Source organism: Zosterops lateralis, assembly GCF_965231275.1.
Source record: "Zosterops lateralis genome assembly, chromosome: 5".
Classification (NCBI taxonomy): Eukaryota; Metazoa; Chordata; class Aves; order Passeriformes; family Zosteropidae; genus Zosterops; species Zosterops lateralis.
The window spans coordinates 55,811,016-55,825,026 of NC_139766.1; the positions used below are offsets into that span (position 1 = coordinate 55,811,016).

Genomic DNA, 14,011 nt, shown 5'->3' on the forward strand with positions numbered 1-14,011 from the left:
CCATTTGAGCTTTACCTATACTATTTACAGAAATACAGAGAGAAGACTTAAATTTGTTTTCTGAGAGCAGGAAGGAATAGGTTGCTCCCTGGCATCAGTGTCCCTTCTGACCACACAATCCAACACTGCCTTTGCCCAAAGCTCACTTGCAGTGCAAACACAGCCAGTACAGTTCAGCAGTGCATCATACACAAGCCCACAGAATGAGGTCCCAGCCAGGACTGTCTCATTATGGAAAAAAACCAGAAATAGCATTCCTAAATTGGATGCGATCACCAGGAACAATTTAGCATCAAATGCTTTAGAATCTGCATGTAAAAAGCCAAAGCACTGCATGCCAGTAGATTTCAGGCTGTAGATAGCCTTAGGGTGAGAGAGCAGGCAAGTCCAAACAGGACAGTTTGCCATCAAATTTATCACAGTTCATGCATTATTTCTTCCTCCTACAGGAATTAAACCCACTGATGTGGGGCTCAGATTGGCAGAGTGAAGGCAGGAAGAGATGACCCCAACAAGCACCTTGTCACAGCTTCAGTCACAGCTAGGGGGAGAACGCAATGTTTGGCAGAGCTCCACTAATGTCAGAGGTCGAGTCTTCACCCATGAGGGTCTTCTTGTGTGTCACATTCACATATTGACAGCAGGAAACAAAAATGCCTTTTCATGTTAATCTGGTTGGAAAGCTTCTAGGTGGCTCCCCCCCTTCTATAACTGCCCCTGTTTTTAAAAAAATCCAATATTGAGACTAACACAATCCACTCCAAATACAAGAAAATCAGGTGGCTTTACAAGCCTGAGGTCTTTAAATCCCATCACAGGAAGAGGAAGGAGTTGATTAACTCAGAGACAAGGAAATCATGCCAGGTTACCCAGCAGCAGAACAGAATTTCCCTCTGAGGCATCAGAGGTCTCTAGCTCACATGACCGGGTATGTCAGGACTTCTCAACCAACCTGCACATATCAGGGAAATCCTGACAAAGTTACCTTTATCTCTTCCTTGAGAATTGAAATTATGTAAGCTCTCCTTTCAGAACACAAAAGATAGAGATTTGCTCTTACCTGAGCATTTCTGATCCAAATGACTTTTTCTGAATTTTACATTTTCCTGAAAATGATTATCAATTTCAGGGTTTTTTTAAAAAATAGGTTTTCCTATAACCCAGTTAGAAATTACTTTTTCTGATAATATTTCAATCCATGGCACTTCATTTTAAGAAACTAAGGTGCTCTTAATAGAAGATTTCAGTTCTGTTGAAACATTCTGGCTGATACATTATTTTGATTAAGAAAGTCAATTTGCTGGAGAAAATAGTATCCCTGGATTTTTTCCCCTCCTCAAAATTGCCAATAACTTAAAGCAATTTTCCCTCTACTCAGAGGAGAAGATACGTACAATGTGATGACTCAGATCACTGCTGCATAAAATGGTCAGACCACTGGGCAGCTTTCTATGAGCTGAGAGAAGAACCAGGAGGAAGCACCATGCTGCTGAAAAGCCCTCCATGTCCCTGATTCCCCCACTATTTCTGCTGTGCTTCCCTCAGCAAAAAGTCCTGTTTCCCCCATCCTCCTCCAGTGCAAAATCCACACACATTTTTGGGTCAACTTTTTCCTGCTTCCAAGCGTACTTCAGCCTGCATATGCTCCACCTTTTAAATATCTAGAACCCACACGGCTCAACCCCAAACCCACTGACTTTTCCCTCAGAAGCACTGCCTTGAGTTCAAGCTTTTATTACTATAAGGCAAGACTGAGAGAAACTAATAGGTGGAGAACAGATGAGGACACACACCTCCCCAGAACTCTCTTTATGATTAATTAGAAGTTAGCCACAATTAAACAGAACAGCTAGTCAGACAATGGGGCTGCTCCCTGGTTACAAACTCACAGATATCAACAATAAGGATGAAGGCAACATCCTCTTTGGTCTTCCCCACCAACTTCAGCATTCCCTGTGCAAAAAGGCAGCAGGGAAGAGAATCAAGGGAGTGGAGCATGTTCCAGTATTGCCATCCCCCAGTGGCACACAATTAGCTCAAGCACTTTTCTCTGCAAGACTCCCTTGCGTTTCAGCTACATCATACTTTAGTTTCCTACCTGCCTTGAAACACGTTCACCAGCATTTAGCTTTCAGACAAGTGAGGTGCCAGACTGGAGTGTTCTTCCACTGATCTTCCTCTGACCTAATCTGGGCCTTGCTATTCTCATCCACAAATGACTGGTACTAGAGAGGCAGTGTCAGAGTCTTCCCTACCATGCATGGCACCACTGGCCAAGCAAACACTATAGCTACAAAGCTCATGTCAGGAATAATTGGGAGTAAAGCTCAGGGTTGTCTTTCAAAAAAAGTGAATCCTGAAATGGTTAGCATAGTACTTTTGATCCATAGGACTTCCTTGTGCCTTCCTCTCCCCACAGCATTATACTACCTTTCCTTGCAAAAACAGTCAGCACTTTTGATTCATTTTTGAATACTAATCTTCCAGTCAGCAGCAGGGTTTTATCCAGTTTAAGTGAAAAATGTCAGTCGGGCTGGTTCACCCTACCTAATGAAATAATTGTCACGTACATGGTTTCAGAGAATACCTGCAGACTGCACTTAAGACTAAACCAGGACTTAGCAGTCCTCATAGCCCTTCAGTGTCTCTACATTTTCTCACTGTAATTTAAATCAGGAAAGTTCTTGTGAAATGCAGCAAGCCACAACTCTTAAAATGCATTCCTTTATCTTCTTAACCATAGAGTGTCTGAAAGGTTTTCCCATATATATTAAGAAAAGGGGCAAAGAGGAATGCTCAGGAACACCACCACATGGTTATCAGAGGCAGGACAGAAACAATTGCAGGAATAAGCAGCAAAGCCAGAGCTCATCTTCACAAAGCCAATAATTGTGTCCCTGTAAGGCCAGCAATTTCAAAGGCAGCCTGCATGAAAATCACTATGAAATGAAAACGTGAAACCTCGTGTCTCTGTGTTGTAAAGTAAAGCTATGCCGTATCCACAGTGAGAAAATTAAATCAATACTGTTCAGGGGCAATATTGGAAGCCACAAACCAAACGAGCAGCAATGTGAACTTATTGATTCTGTACAGCTACACTTCCATGCTTCTTGCTTCACCTTCTGAAACATTTCCATCACCCTGCATAATGTAAAACCGGAGACTATAACTCCTACTTAATACTTCCCAAAAACCTGAAGTCAGAATCAGACAATTACAAGGACCTTCGGTAGCATTAAATGTTTGTCAAAACACATCAAGAACAAAGAATATTTTTTAAATTATTCTGCTTTTTTAAAATTATCAGGTTGAACATTTAGTAAGGACAACCTCAGGCAACTCAGTAAGGCCACTGGGATGGGTTTGTGACATGCACTGCCTGACTGAAAGCTGCTCCTACTGAGCACACAGAAGTGAAGACAAAGCAAATCACTAAATGGGGACAAAACCAGGCAAAATTTATGCCTGGGCTTATTTTATTGTGCATCCAGAGATGGATATACTTGTCAGCCACTGGAGACCCACATGTCTCTGTCTCTCTTCCCAGCCAGGTGAAAGGCTCCTGGGGACACACTCACCTTCCTCTCCCTCCCCCCACTGCTCCCCGGTCTCAGGGTGAAAACCAGGGCAGGATTAGAAAAGAACTGGAGGATAAACACATCGGTAAAACAATAAATACCAGCTAGACAGCTTGGAGGGTCAGGAGATGTTTAGAAAGATTACAAGTTCAAAGACCACAGCAGCAGCAAGTACTGACAGACAAAATGCACTGCTCCTTCTGAAAAGTATATGCAAGTTACACACATATATGTTGTGCACAGATATGAGTTTTCATATAAAACTTGAAAATTTAACCTTTTCAGGTTTGTTTGTTTTTTTGTTTTTGTTTTTTTCCAAAAGCCCTGGAACGTAAAAGCACCTTACTACTGCTTTCCTATGGCAGAGTGCATCCCCACAGAGTGCTGACAAAGAGACCTGGTATCAGAGCCCTCCAAAGGGATTTGCTTAGGAAGTCAGAGATTCAGGGGGTTTGGCAGAAGAACGAGGGTAGCACAGGAACCCCCCCAGCTTCCCAGTAGCATCTCAGGGGAAGCCCTGTGTGGTCACTGCCTGGCCTTGCTCCCTCCCCTCCTGGTGGAAAGCAGCACTTCTGGACACCGGGACCTTCTCTTTGGGGCTGCACACCATCCCCACCCAGACTGTGTGGGTCCTACCCCACAGCCTCCACCACCAGGTCCCTTGCCCCTGCAGCCACTCCTGACCCCAAGGCCTTCCTCTGATAACCCTCAAGGAGCCTTTCTCCTCCCCCAGACCCTGCTGCTCAGCCCCTTGGTGACCCCAGTGCTGAGGCTCTCACAGCATAGAGACACAGGTCCCTAATGTTCCTTTCAGACCCCAGTCCAGGGCCTATTACCTTGACCAAGAAGCCATTAAATTGCTAACACAGCTTTCAGGCCAGGCAGACAGGAATAATGGTTTGCAAAAGATTCTTTATCTGAGACTGAATGCCTTGAAGCTATCACAGAGCCCCAAAGTGCCCCAGCAGGGCAAAAAGTGTGGGGAGAACATGGCTGCTATCCTTCAGCAAGTGAAAAGGATAGACTGCATTTAAATAGTCAAGCAGCACCTACAGAGGTACTCTAGAAACAACAGTCTTAGCAAAAGCTGGCTCAAGGTCTACAATGCTTCTCCTCCAGAATAATCAGATTTTAAACATACCCTTCAGAGAAATGGTCCAGTCATTAACAGTAACTGTTTCTTATGTGCATCAGTAAAAGATGTAGTGCTACAGAGGCTAAATGGGACTTACAGAAAAGAAGCTATAAATCTTTGTCAGCCTCTCAGAAATGAACACTTAATACAACTAGCTTGGAGTACTTCACTTCTCACTCAGCCGAGGTACCAATTATGGCACCACTATGATATATTTTAATCACTGTTGTGTTAATGGCTCCCACGATTTATTTTATCCCCTCTCTGCACTAATGACCTGTGCTCAGTCTCATGATTCAAATACTTCCCCCTTCCAGCTGAATAAAGCAATCTTTTGGATTTCAACCTATGGTACTGCTGACCTATTCAAAGACATATGAAAGGACTTTGGACACTTGGACCTCCAGAAAGTTTGGGTCAAAATACAGTTACAGTGCAGCCAGCAGTCATTTGTGTCCCTTTTCTTGCCCCTAATTCAAATCCTATGTTTCCTTGCTTTTCCTCCACCCCACCCCTCCAAAGCTTTAATTTCCTTATCAGCATTTCAATCCTTTCTTTTCATGTTGTAAAAGTCAGTGTAAGACCAACACACTCCTCAGGGCCACAGAAGGAGAGCTGCCCATTAAGTCTCCCTCAACACCCACTGAGTCAGTAGTTGGGATTAATTTAACAAGCAGTTTTACAATCTCAAAAGGAGACACACGTTCCACGGTGGCAAGATTCTTCTTTGTTTTCTACAAAACTTGGCTCACCAAAACCAGACCAGCTAGAGATACCATGCATCCCAACATCCTGCATGTGACAGAAACACATCACTTGGATAACTCTCCTAAAGCAAGGGGATCAGTCACAGCATGCAAAGCAATTTGGGTAACCTGGGTTCCTCCAGATGGGGTCAAGGGTCACCCAGCACTGTTAAAACACAGTAAATCAAAACATCTTGAAGAAATTTCTCTGTCCTACCTAAGCCAGGGAACTTGCTGCCACAAGAGGGTGATGAAGCCAATTCACAAAAGCAGCAGATGTTTATATCCCAGTCCCTAATCCTCAGGAGCTCACAAAATCCCTCTGACCAGGTTCTCCTGGAACTATTTATAAAATAATCTAGCAATCTCTGCTGCTCAGGATCTAAGGAAATGAGAGAAGAAAGTCACCCACAGAAGAACTCACACATTTGTTGCAACAGCCAGTCAGCAACACAGAAGCAAATGGATTCTAACTACTTTTGCCATCATCCCTTGAATGCTGGGTTTCTTATCTTCTTTTCTTTGTGTTTGAGCCAGGATTAATACACAGGAGGCACAGTTTTCATGTTCAGACTCAGTGTTTATTAATTCTTATCCACAGTATGGTCTCATGAGTCGTGAGCTCCAACTATCAAGGTGGAAAATGGAGTACCTCTAACTCTTTCCAAGGTTATTTAAGCACTAATCACCCAATAACGAGATGACACCTATATTATTTACACTTTTAACCCAATAACTGACCACCCAAGGTCCACAATGTGGACGTTCTTCACCCAATTAGAAAAAAACACCTGAAACCAAGAAAAAGAAGGTGAAGAAGGACTTAAGACAACACCTTAAATCTTCTATATTGCCCCATATATATTACTATATACTAAATCCTTAAATTTTAAGTTTTTCACCCTGTGAGATCACACAATACTCTTCAAACTACACACCCACAACCCCAGTGCAATCATGCAACTTCAGAAGCCAGTTCCACGGCCTGAGATCAAATGTAGTGCTTGCTTGAGGGTCACTGTCTTTTAGCACAGAAAGCCTGAAATTTTCAGCCTCCAAAGTTCCAACACCTGAGAAACTTACAACAGAAGCCATCCAAGCAAGAACACATCAGAGAAGACTTCTATGTTAACAAGTAAAAATAAACAAACAAGCTTTTATTTATCTCTTCTCCCTCAATTTCCATCCCATCACCTACCTACATTCCTTCTTAATTAGTTCTATTTTTTTTTTAAAACATCCTTCCTGCTATCTAAAGCAAAAGCAGCTTTCAAAACCTTTTTTCTTCATGAAGAAGAAAATTGGGTTAAAGGCATAGCACATCCCATATCTGCCTCTGAAACACCTGGCTAAACTAAAAAGCTTCAAGGAAAATTCCTTAATAAACATCCCCAGTGACCCCTCTGCATGAGAGCAGGTGTCTTCTAGTGTCATGGTTTAATCCCAGACAACAACCAAGCCCCACACAACTCCTCATTCACTTTCTCTCAAGTGGGAAGGGGGAGAGAATTGGAAGGGTAAAAGTGAGAAAAAATGTGGGTTGAGATAAACACATTTTAATAGGAAAAACAAAAAGCTGCGCATATAAGCAAAACAAGGAATTCATTCTCTGCTTCCCATGGGCAAACAACTGTTCAGCCATACCCAGGTAAGCAGGACACCATCATGCACAATGGTTACCTAGGAAGACAAACACTCTCACTCTAAAAAGTGTCTCCCCTTTCCTTCTTCCCACACCTCTATAGGCTGGGCAAGATGCCATATGGGATGAAATATCCCTTGGGTCACTTGGGATCAGCTGTGCTGGCTGTGCCCCCTCTCAGCTCCTCATGCACCCTCCGCCTCCTCATTGGCAGTGTGGGATGAGAGGCAGAAGGGGCCTTGGGGTGCTGTGTGCAACTGCTGCTCAACAGTGACCAAAATATCCCTGAATTATCCACACTGTCTCCAGCACAAATCCATCCAATCCATACTGTGAAGAAAACTAACTCCACCCCAGTCAAAAGCAGCACCCATACCCAAAAAGACCCTAACTGTCCTCCATGAGTGGCAAAATCTCCCTCAGAACCAGTTTTATCTCTCACAGAGCATTCGAGGGTGTTACGACAGCAGGTACCTCCTGGACTCTGAAGCCCTGCAGAGCTGTTTATGAGGCACCACCGTGCTCTGCATGAACAGGGGCCAGTTTCAGGGCTGGATCATGGCAGTGGCTGAGTAGGGAATGGTCCCATGAAATACAGCAACACATTTCATGGGGGATTGCCTTTTTATTCTCTGCCTACAAACTCTGAGCCATATGGAGAGCTGGCAAAAGGGAGAGGACAGATGTCTGGAGACATTATAGTTATTATGTTAACTGCCTGCGAGTTTATTCATCAGAAGGTGATCACCCTTTGTTCTGGTAAGAATTTTACTTTCCTTGCAGCTTTGAGAGGTTGACAGCAAATCACTATTACACAGTTCTCAAAAAGCACCAGGTGATTTTCAGCCTTGATTAAAAGGCATGGTTCTTGACCTAAAATACCAAACTTCAGGCAAAACCTACAAAAGCAGAAGAACTAAGAGGTTACAGCAGCAGAAAAAGAGATGAATTGAAGGCCCTCTCAGCAGCCATACAGGCTCTGTGCATGTTTGCACACACAGGCAGAACACTGCTCCAAGCTGGATATTACAGTGGTGCAGAGTTATATGAGCAAAAAAGTGCTTCTACACCAAGACAAGCTTGTTTTTTCTGCATTCAAACAAAGGGAGAGTTTAGAGCACTTGAACAAACACCACAAAAACACTCCCTCTTTTTAAAATAGGGATTTGGATGTGCATTCTATAATAAGAAAACAAAAAACCCACCACAGAAACTATTTATTTTTCATCAGTGTTTCACAGAGACTGTGAAATGAGATGAGATGTCCATCCATGAGATGTCCTTTGAGTCAACCTGGAGTTCATTTCTGGTGGACTAGGAAGAGCTTTAAGTGCCCATGTGGTTCTTGGAAGTAAGAGAACAAAATCATTTAGAAAATCCTTTCCAGCATTACATCTGCCTCTAGAGCTTGCATCCTGTAAGCAGCACTCCCTCTGAAGGAGTAGCCATTGGCAGTAGAAACCTGCAGTCTCACAAGCTGAAGATGGAGGAGAATGAGAATTCAAGTGAGAATTCAGTTCACAGATGGGCACAAAGCCCAAAACTTATCACACTGTTTAGAGGCACATAAGAGAGAAAAAATGAAGTCATCTTCACCCAACATGAGGCTGAGGAGAAGCTACCTCAGTATCATCTTCACCTGAGCATTGGATGGACTGCAATAGTGAAATCATAGACATTTGGTCTATGGGAGGAGGGAGAAATCGACTTTTCCTTTTCTCTGGAAGGCAGGTTCCAGACAGAACTGTGCAACAGCATTTAACAACAGAGAAATCTCAGAAAACAGATGATAGAGTATGTTGGCAAAAGGGGAGGGAGTTGGTAGCGTTTCCCTCAGATTGGCTACCAACATACCTACAATTTAAACAAGCTGAATTGATGGGACATGGCCAGCTGTATGGTATTCAACAAGAGCAAGTGCCAGGTACTGCACTTGAGTCACAACAACCCATTGCAGTGCTACAGGCTGGGGCAGAGAGGCTGGAAAGCTGCCCAGTGGAAAAGGACCCACAGGGTACTGGTCCACAGCAGCTGAACATGAGCCAGCAATGCTCAGGATGGCCAAGAAGGCCAAGGGCATCCTGGCCTGGATCAGCAATAGTATGGCCAGCAGGACCAGGGCAGTGATTGTCCATCTGTACTGGGCACTGGTGAGGCCACACTTCAAATCCTGTGTTCAGTTCTGGGCCACTCACTACAGGAAACATATTGAGGTGCTGGAGCATGTCCAGAGAAGGTCAGTAAAGCTGATGAAGGGTCTAGAGGGTAAGTCCTATGAGGAGCAGCTGAGGGAGCTGGGGTTGTTTATCCTAGGGAGAAAGAGGCTGAGAAGAGACCCTACTACTCTGCAACTCCCTAAAGGGATGCTGTAGCCAGGTGGATGTTGGTCTCTCCTCCCAGATAAGAAATGCCAGGATGATAGGAAATGGCCTCAAGTTGCATCAGGGGAGTTTTAGACTGGATATTTGGAAAAATTTCTTCACTGAAATGATTGTCAAGCATTAGAACAGACTGCCCAGGGAAGTGAAGGAGCCACCATTCCTTGAAGTGTTTAAAAAGATGTGTAGACATGGCTCTTCAGGATATGGTTTAGTGGTGGACTTGGAATTTCTAGGCTTACAGCTAAATTCCATCTTATATGTGTTTTCCAACCTGATTCCATGACTTTATGCAAAGAGGCTTCTCTTCAGCACAGGACACCTACCCACTACTTTTCCCCAGCTGCTGTTAAAGAGTTATCAACTTTCACCCAGTCCATGGCTGTGGAAGACAGTAAAACAAAAAGGCTGCCTCTGTAGAAACAGCCTTCATTAAGTCAGACAGGTAGGAGGATGCCAAAAAAAGATATGTCAGACAGGTAGGAAGACACATACGCACACAAAAAAGAAAAAAAAGATGAAACAGTCATTTTTTATGTAAGTACCAATGTGTCCTGGCACTTAGTACAATGTAGAAATGATTGTTCCCCTCCTTGGAAGAATTTATCATTTACAGTGGAAGGGGAAAACAATTTTAAACCACGTTCAGGGAAATGAGAGCCGTACAGTTTAAAAGGTAAAAAAATATCATTTGCCAGTCTATCATCTATTTCTTCTGGCACTTGATGAAATCTCACCTGCCTGCCTGTTTTGTTTGGGCTTTTTTCCCCAAAATTCAGGTCAGTCACTGTCCCTTATTCACAGTCCCACAGCCATTCTGAATGCCCACATCAAAGCATCAGCTGAAAAAGTGATCTGCCAGACACCCCTGCAATGCAGGTCAGGCATACAAACATTTTCCTTCTTGGTTTTTACCTGTGTAAAATACCATGCTTTCCCCCCCAGAACACAAATCCCAGCCACCTGAGAGGTGGCAGAGAGAGCAGGCAACCAAGAGGTGCCACCCCATGGTGTCACCAGTGCTGCTCCTGACACAGAGGTGGGGAACAACAGGTCACCTCCCACAGGAGCTCCCTTTAACAGGTGGCAAGGATGGCACACACACTCTGCTCTCCCGACTGCCAGCCCCCCCAGCCCAAAACACTCCTGGTTCTTCCCAAGGCCCTTCACACAAGAGGTTCGTTAAATAGGCAATTCTCTGAAGGAAAGAACTTGGGAGCAAAACAGAGACTATGATAATGAACTAACTGTTCACAAGGGCTTTATCTCCGCAGGGGAGGGATTTGTTGGTTTTAAATTCTCAGCCTGTAGATGATGAAACACCTCTCCCGGGGGTGTGCTGACTGACAGTAAACAGCGTGCATGTACACCTGCATTTATTTTTTTTTTTAAGGTCCTCTTACCTTAACACAGGTTTAAAGGAAGCCAACACAGACTGCCTTTAATGCAGAAGCACCAGAGTAACGAATGCAAGGCCAAACTTTATGACTTCTCTTGCTTGTTGCAATGCCTCCACTCACCTGCTTATAATATATGCACAGAGAAGCATGAACATGGGACAGGAACACAAAAAAATCTGCAGCACCAGAAGGCAGGTTCCAAGAGCTGGAACCTCCATACTTGACACTGAACCAAAATAAAAAAAAATAAAAAATGAAAGTAGGGTAAATGCTGCCTATGTTATCTTGATTCTCTGTGCTTTCTCCACAGTGTTGTCAACCCCTAATGCACTTGAATTGCTTGTTTTGCAGACCATTGCTCTCTAATATTACTGTTCTTTGCCAGAAAAATTGGGATTTATATTTTTGAAGGGAGAAAACATAACATACACACACACCCCTTAAGGACTGACTGGATTATTTTTTTTATCCTTTAGGTTTTTCAAGTGTAGAGAAGGGGAGATGCCTCCTCTTACCAGAATGCTGATTTTATTCCCCCCCCCCCCCATTAAACTGTGCTTAAGGCCAAAGCAGTCAGTACACTCAAGTACCACAAAACTGCCTTAGACAGACAAGGATTTAGCCTTAGCAGACATTCTTTCATCATTTTCAAGTGCTGTGTTATGGTCTCATCCAAACTGCACTCAGCCACAACAGAGAAGTACTTATGGATATTAATAAATGAGGAACTGAGCTGCAAACACAAAACACTATCTTGGACATCATAGGTTTCCTTAATTAGAATAATAAATTTCAACATAAAAAGCCCTATTTGCAGAGACCAAATTGCTTCTACTATGATTGAAGGAAAACTGGAAATCAGGCCAAAGCAGAAATGGCCTGCAAGCAGAAGAGCAATGCAGCCTGTGGCAGCAACTTGACCATAAATCCAGCATTAGAACTTCACCTGTCTCAAATACCCTGCTCTGAAACAAGACATTGTATTCCTTGGTGAATCTGTACACACACCTAATTGCATGGTAAGCAGAACCTCATTGGTTCCCTTGTGAGATCTATCTCAACCTGATCCTGCAGGACAACAGCAAACGTGTGCCACAAGCCACAGCATGCCAGCACAGGTTCTACAGTAATGTGCCCATGAATGAGGCATCTATCCATCTGCAAAGGTACAGCCTTTGTGAGAAGGCACACTTTAAACTTCGGAATCAAGAAGTGCAATCAGCAAGGGTGGTGCAAAATCCTAAACCAATTCCCTTCCCTGCAACTCTGTTTCCTTCCCTAGCTTATTTTAGTTACCTAAAAGAAAAGCAGACAGCTCTTGTTTATCTGGCCATCAGTCAGTTTCAGTCTCTGTATACTGCGACTAACAAAAGTGCTTTGTAAAAATATTATCATTTCACAAGCATAAAAAGCCCCACAGATCTAAATAACAAGCATACAACTTTATTCTTTGTTAAAAAAACCCAACCAAACAAAAAAAACCACACACACGCAAAAGAACTAAAAACAAACAGTATAGTATCACATTTCAAAGTTATCTGGAAGAGAAGATGAGCATTCAAAGCAGGCACACACTGCTGCCCTACACCCTGTGTATCCAAAAGGTTTGCATTTTACTTAAAGTAACCACCAGGACCAAGAGCAGCCCTGGGCAACCAGTGGACAAAGCACCTTCATTACAGCAGTTTCAACACCAAAGATGAGGGGAGGAAAGAAACCAAATAAACCCAAAGAAACAAGCAGCCAACCAACGAACCTCCAGAAAATAAAGAGATTATCTGTAGGAAGTACAGGGATAAAAACCAGACAAGCAAGACCCCAGCACTGCCCATCCTCAGACATGCTCCTGGCACAGGGACTGTTGTAAGCCTAATGATAATGAGAGAAGAAAGAAAGGATTCCTTGGAAGGGTTCTGTCCAAATATATTTAGGAGTTATAACAACATATTCTTGAGTACAAGGAAGGATAGGAATAACAGCAATGCTTATGGACTACCTACTAAAACCCAGGCTACAGGAATCCAGAGAGAAGCAGCTTGGAAAAATAAAAGAACTGTGACAAGCTAGAGGCTAAACCAAAAAAACTGGACTCTCTCAGCTGTAAAAACCAGCAATAGCCAAATCCAAAGTGCCAGGCAAATAATTCTTCATTAATTACATATTACAAAACAAGGCCCATAATAGTTTTGAACGTGGAAACACAGAAAAAGTTAAGGGACTGGAGGCAGACAACAGAGGAAATCACTGGCTTTTAACTAATCCACTAGATTACAGCTCCTCTTACTCCACAGACATCTTGCTTTGAGTTTATTCCTTGTTCAGATTACTTGCCAATATTTCTGCTCCATTTTTAAGCCCCCCACAACATACACACTGCCAAGAGCCTATTGATTTCAACAAAATGGTATGTAGAGCAAGAGGGGAAGGTCAGTGCTGCCAGAGCCTCAGCTTTGGGAACCCTCCAGGTGGAAGCACAACTATACCAAATTTCTTCCTGGTTGTGCTGGTCAGGTTGTTAAAAGCACAGTGTTTGTACACAGTTATGAGGCCCCTCTGAGAGGGGAAACACAGGTCAACAGGATTGTTTAATGTGGACTCAATAGCTAGAGAAGAGAGCAATCCTGCTGGAAATGGGCCATTGTTGGGAGCTGAGTTACAGTCACCATTATTTCAGTCCCCAGAGAGCTCAGCAGGCCAGAATACAAATTAAAAGATTAAAAATAGCACCAAGCAAGGGGTTTTGTTACCATGTCTGAGGCAGCAGTGTGCTGATCTGCATTTAGGTTTCACCACAAATCTGAAATTCAGCTCAAGCCCCCAAGAAAAGTTCAGGGAAGTGTCAGCACCACCTCAACAATGGTCATGACTTGGGATAACCTGCTTGTTTTACTCTCACGGTGCCTGCAGAGTATTTATAACTTCAACTTGAAGCCAGATGTAAATGGATGACTTTGTGCAGTCTTAACTCATGTCCTGATGTTCACAAAAAGCACTCAGAGCAGCAAATCAGAGTTCTCCAAGGGAAGAGAGAGGGCACAAAATCCCAAATCCATAAGCACATTCAAGCTCTCTTTCTCCAATTTAAGTTCCACATCCAAGTGAAGTGCTTGACATATCCCATCAAAAGTAGAA

General features: G+C 43.3%; 1 protein-coding gene across 15 annotated transcripts in view; it reads right to left on the reverse strand.

The window, feature by feature from the left end:
- The window catches only part of ADGRL3 (adhesion G protein-coupled receptor L3), a 491,337-nt gene that overhangs the window by 326,684 nt on the left and 150,642 nt on the right, over positions 1-14,011 (reverse strand). The gene's annotated exons all lie outside the window — the stretch shown is intronic.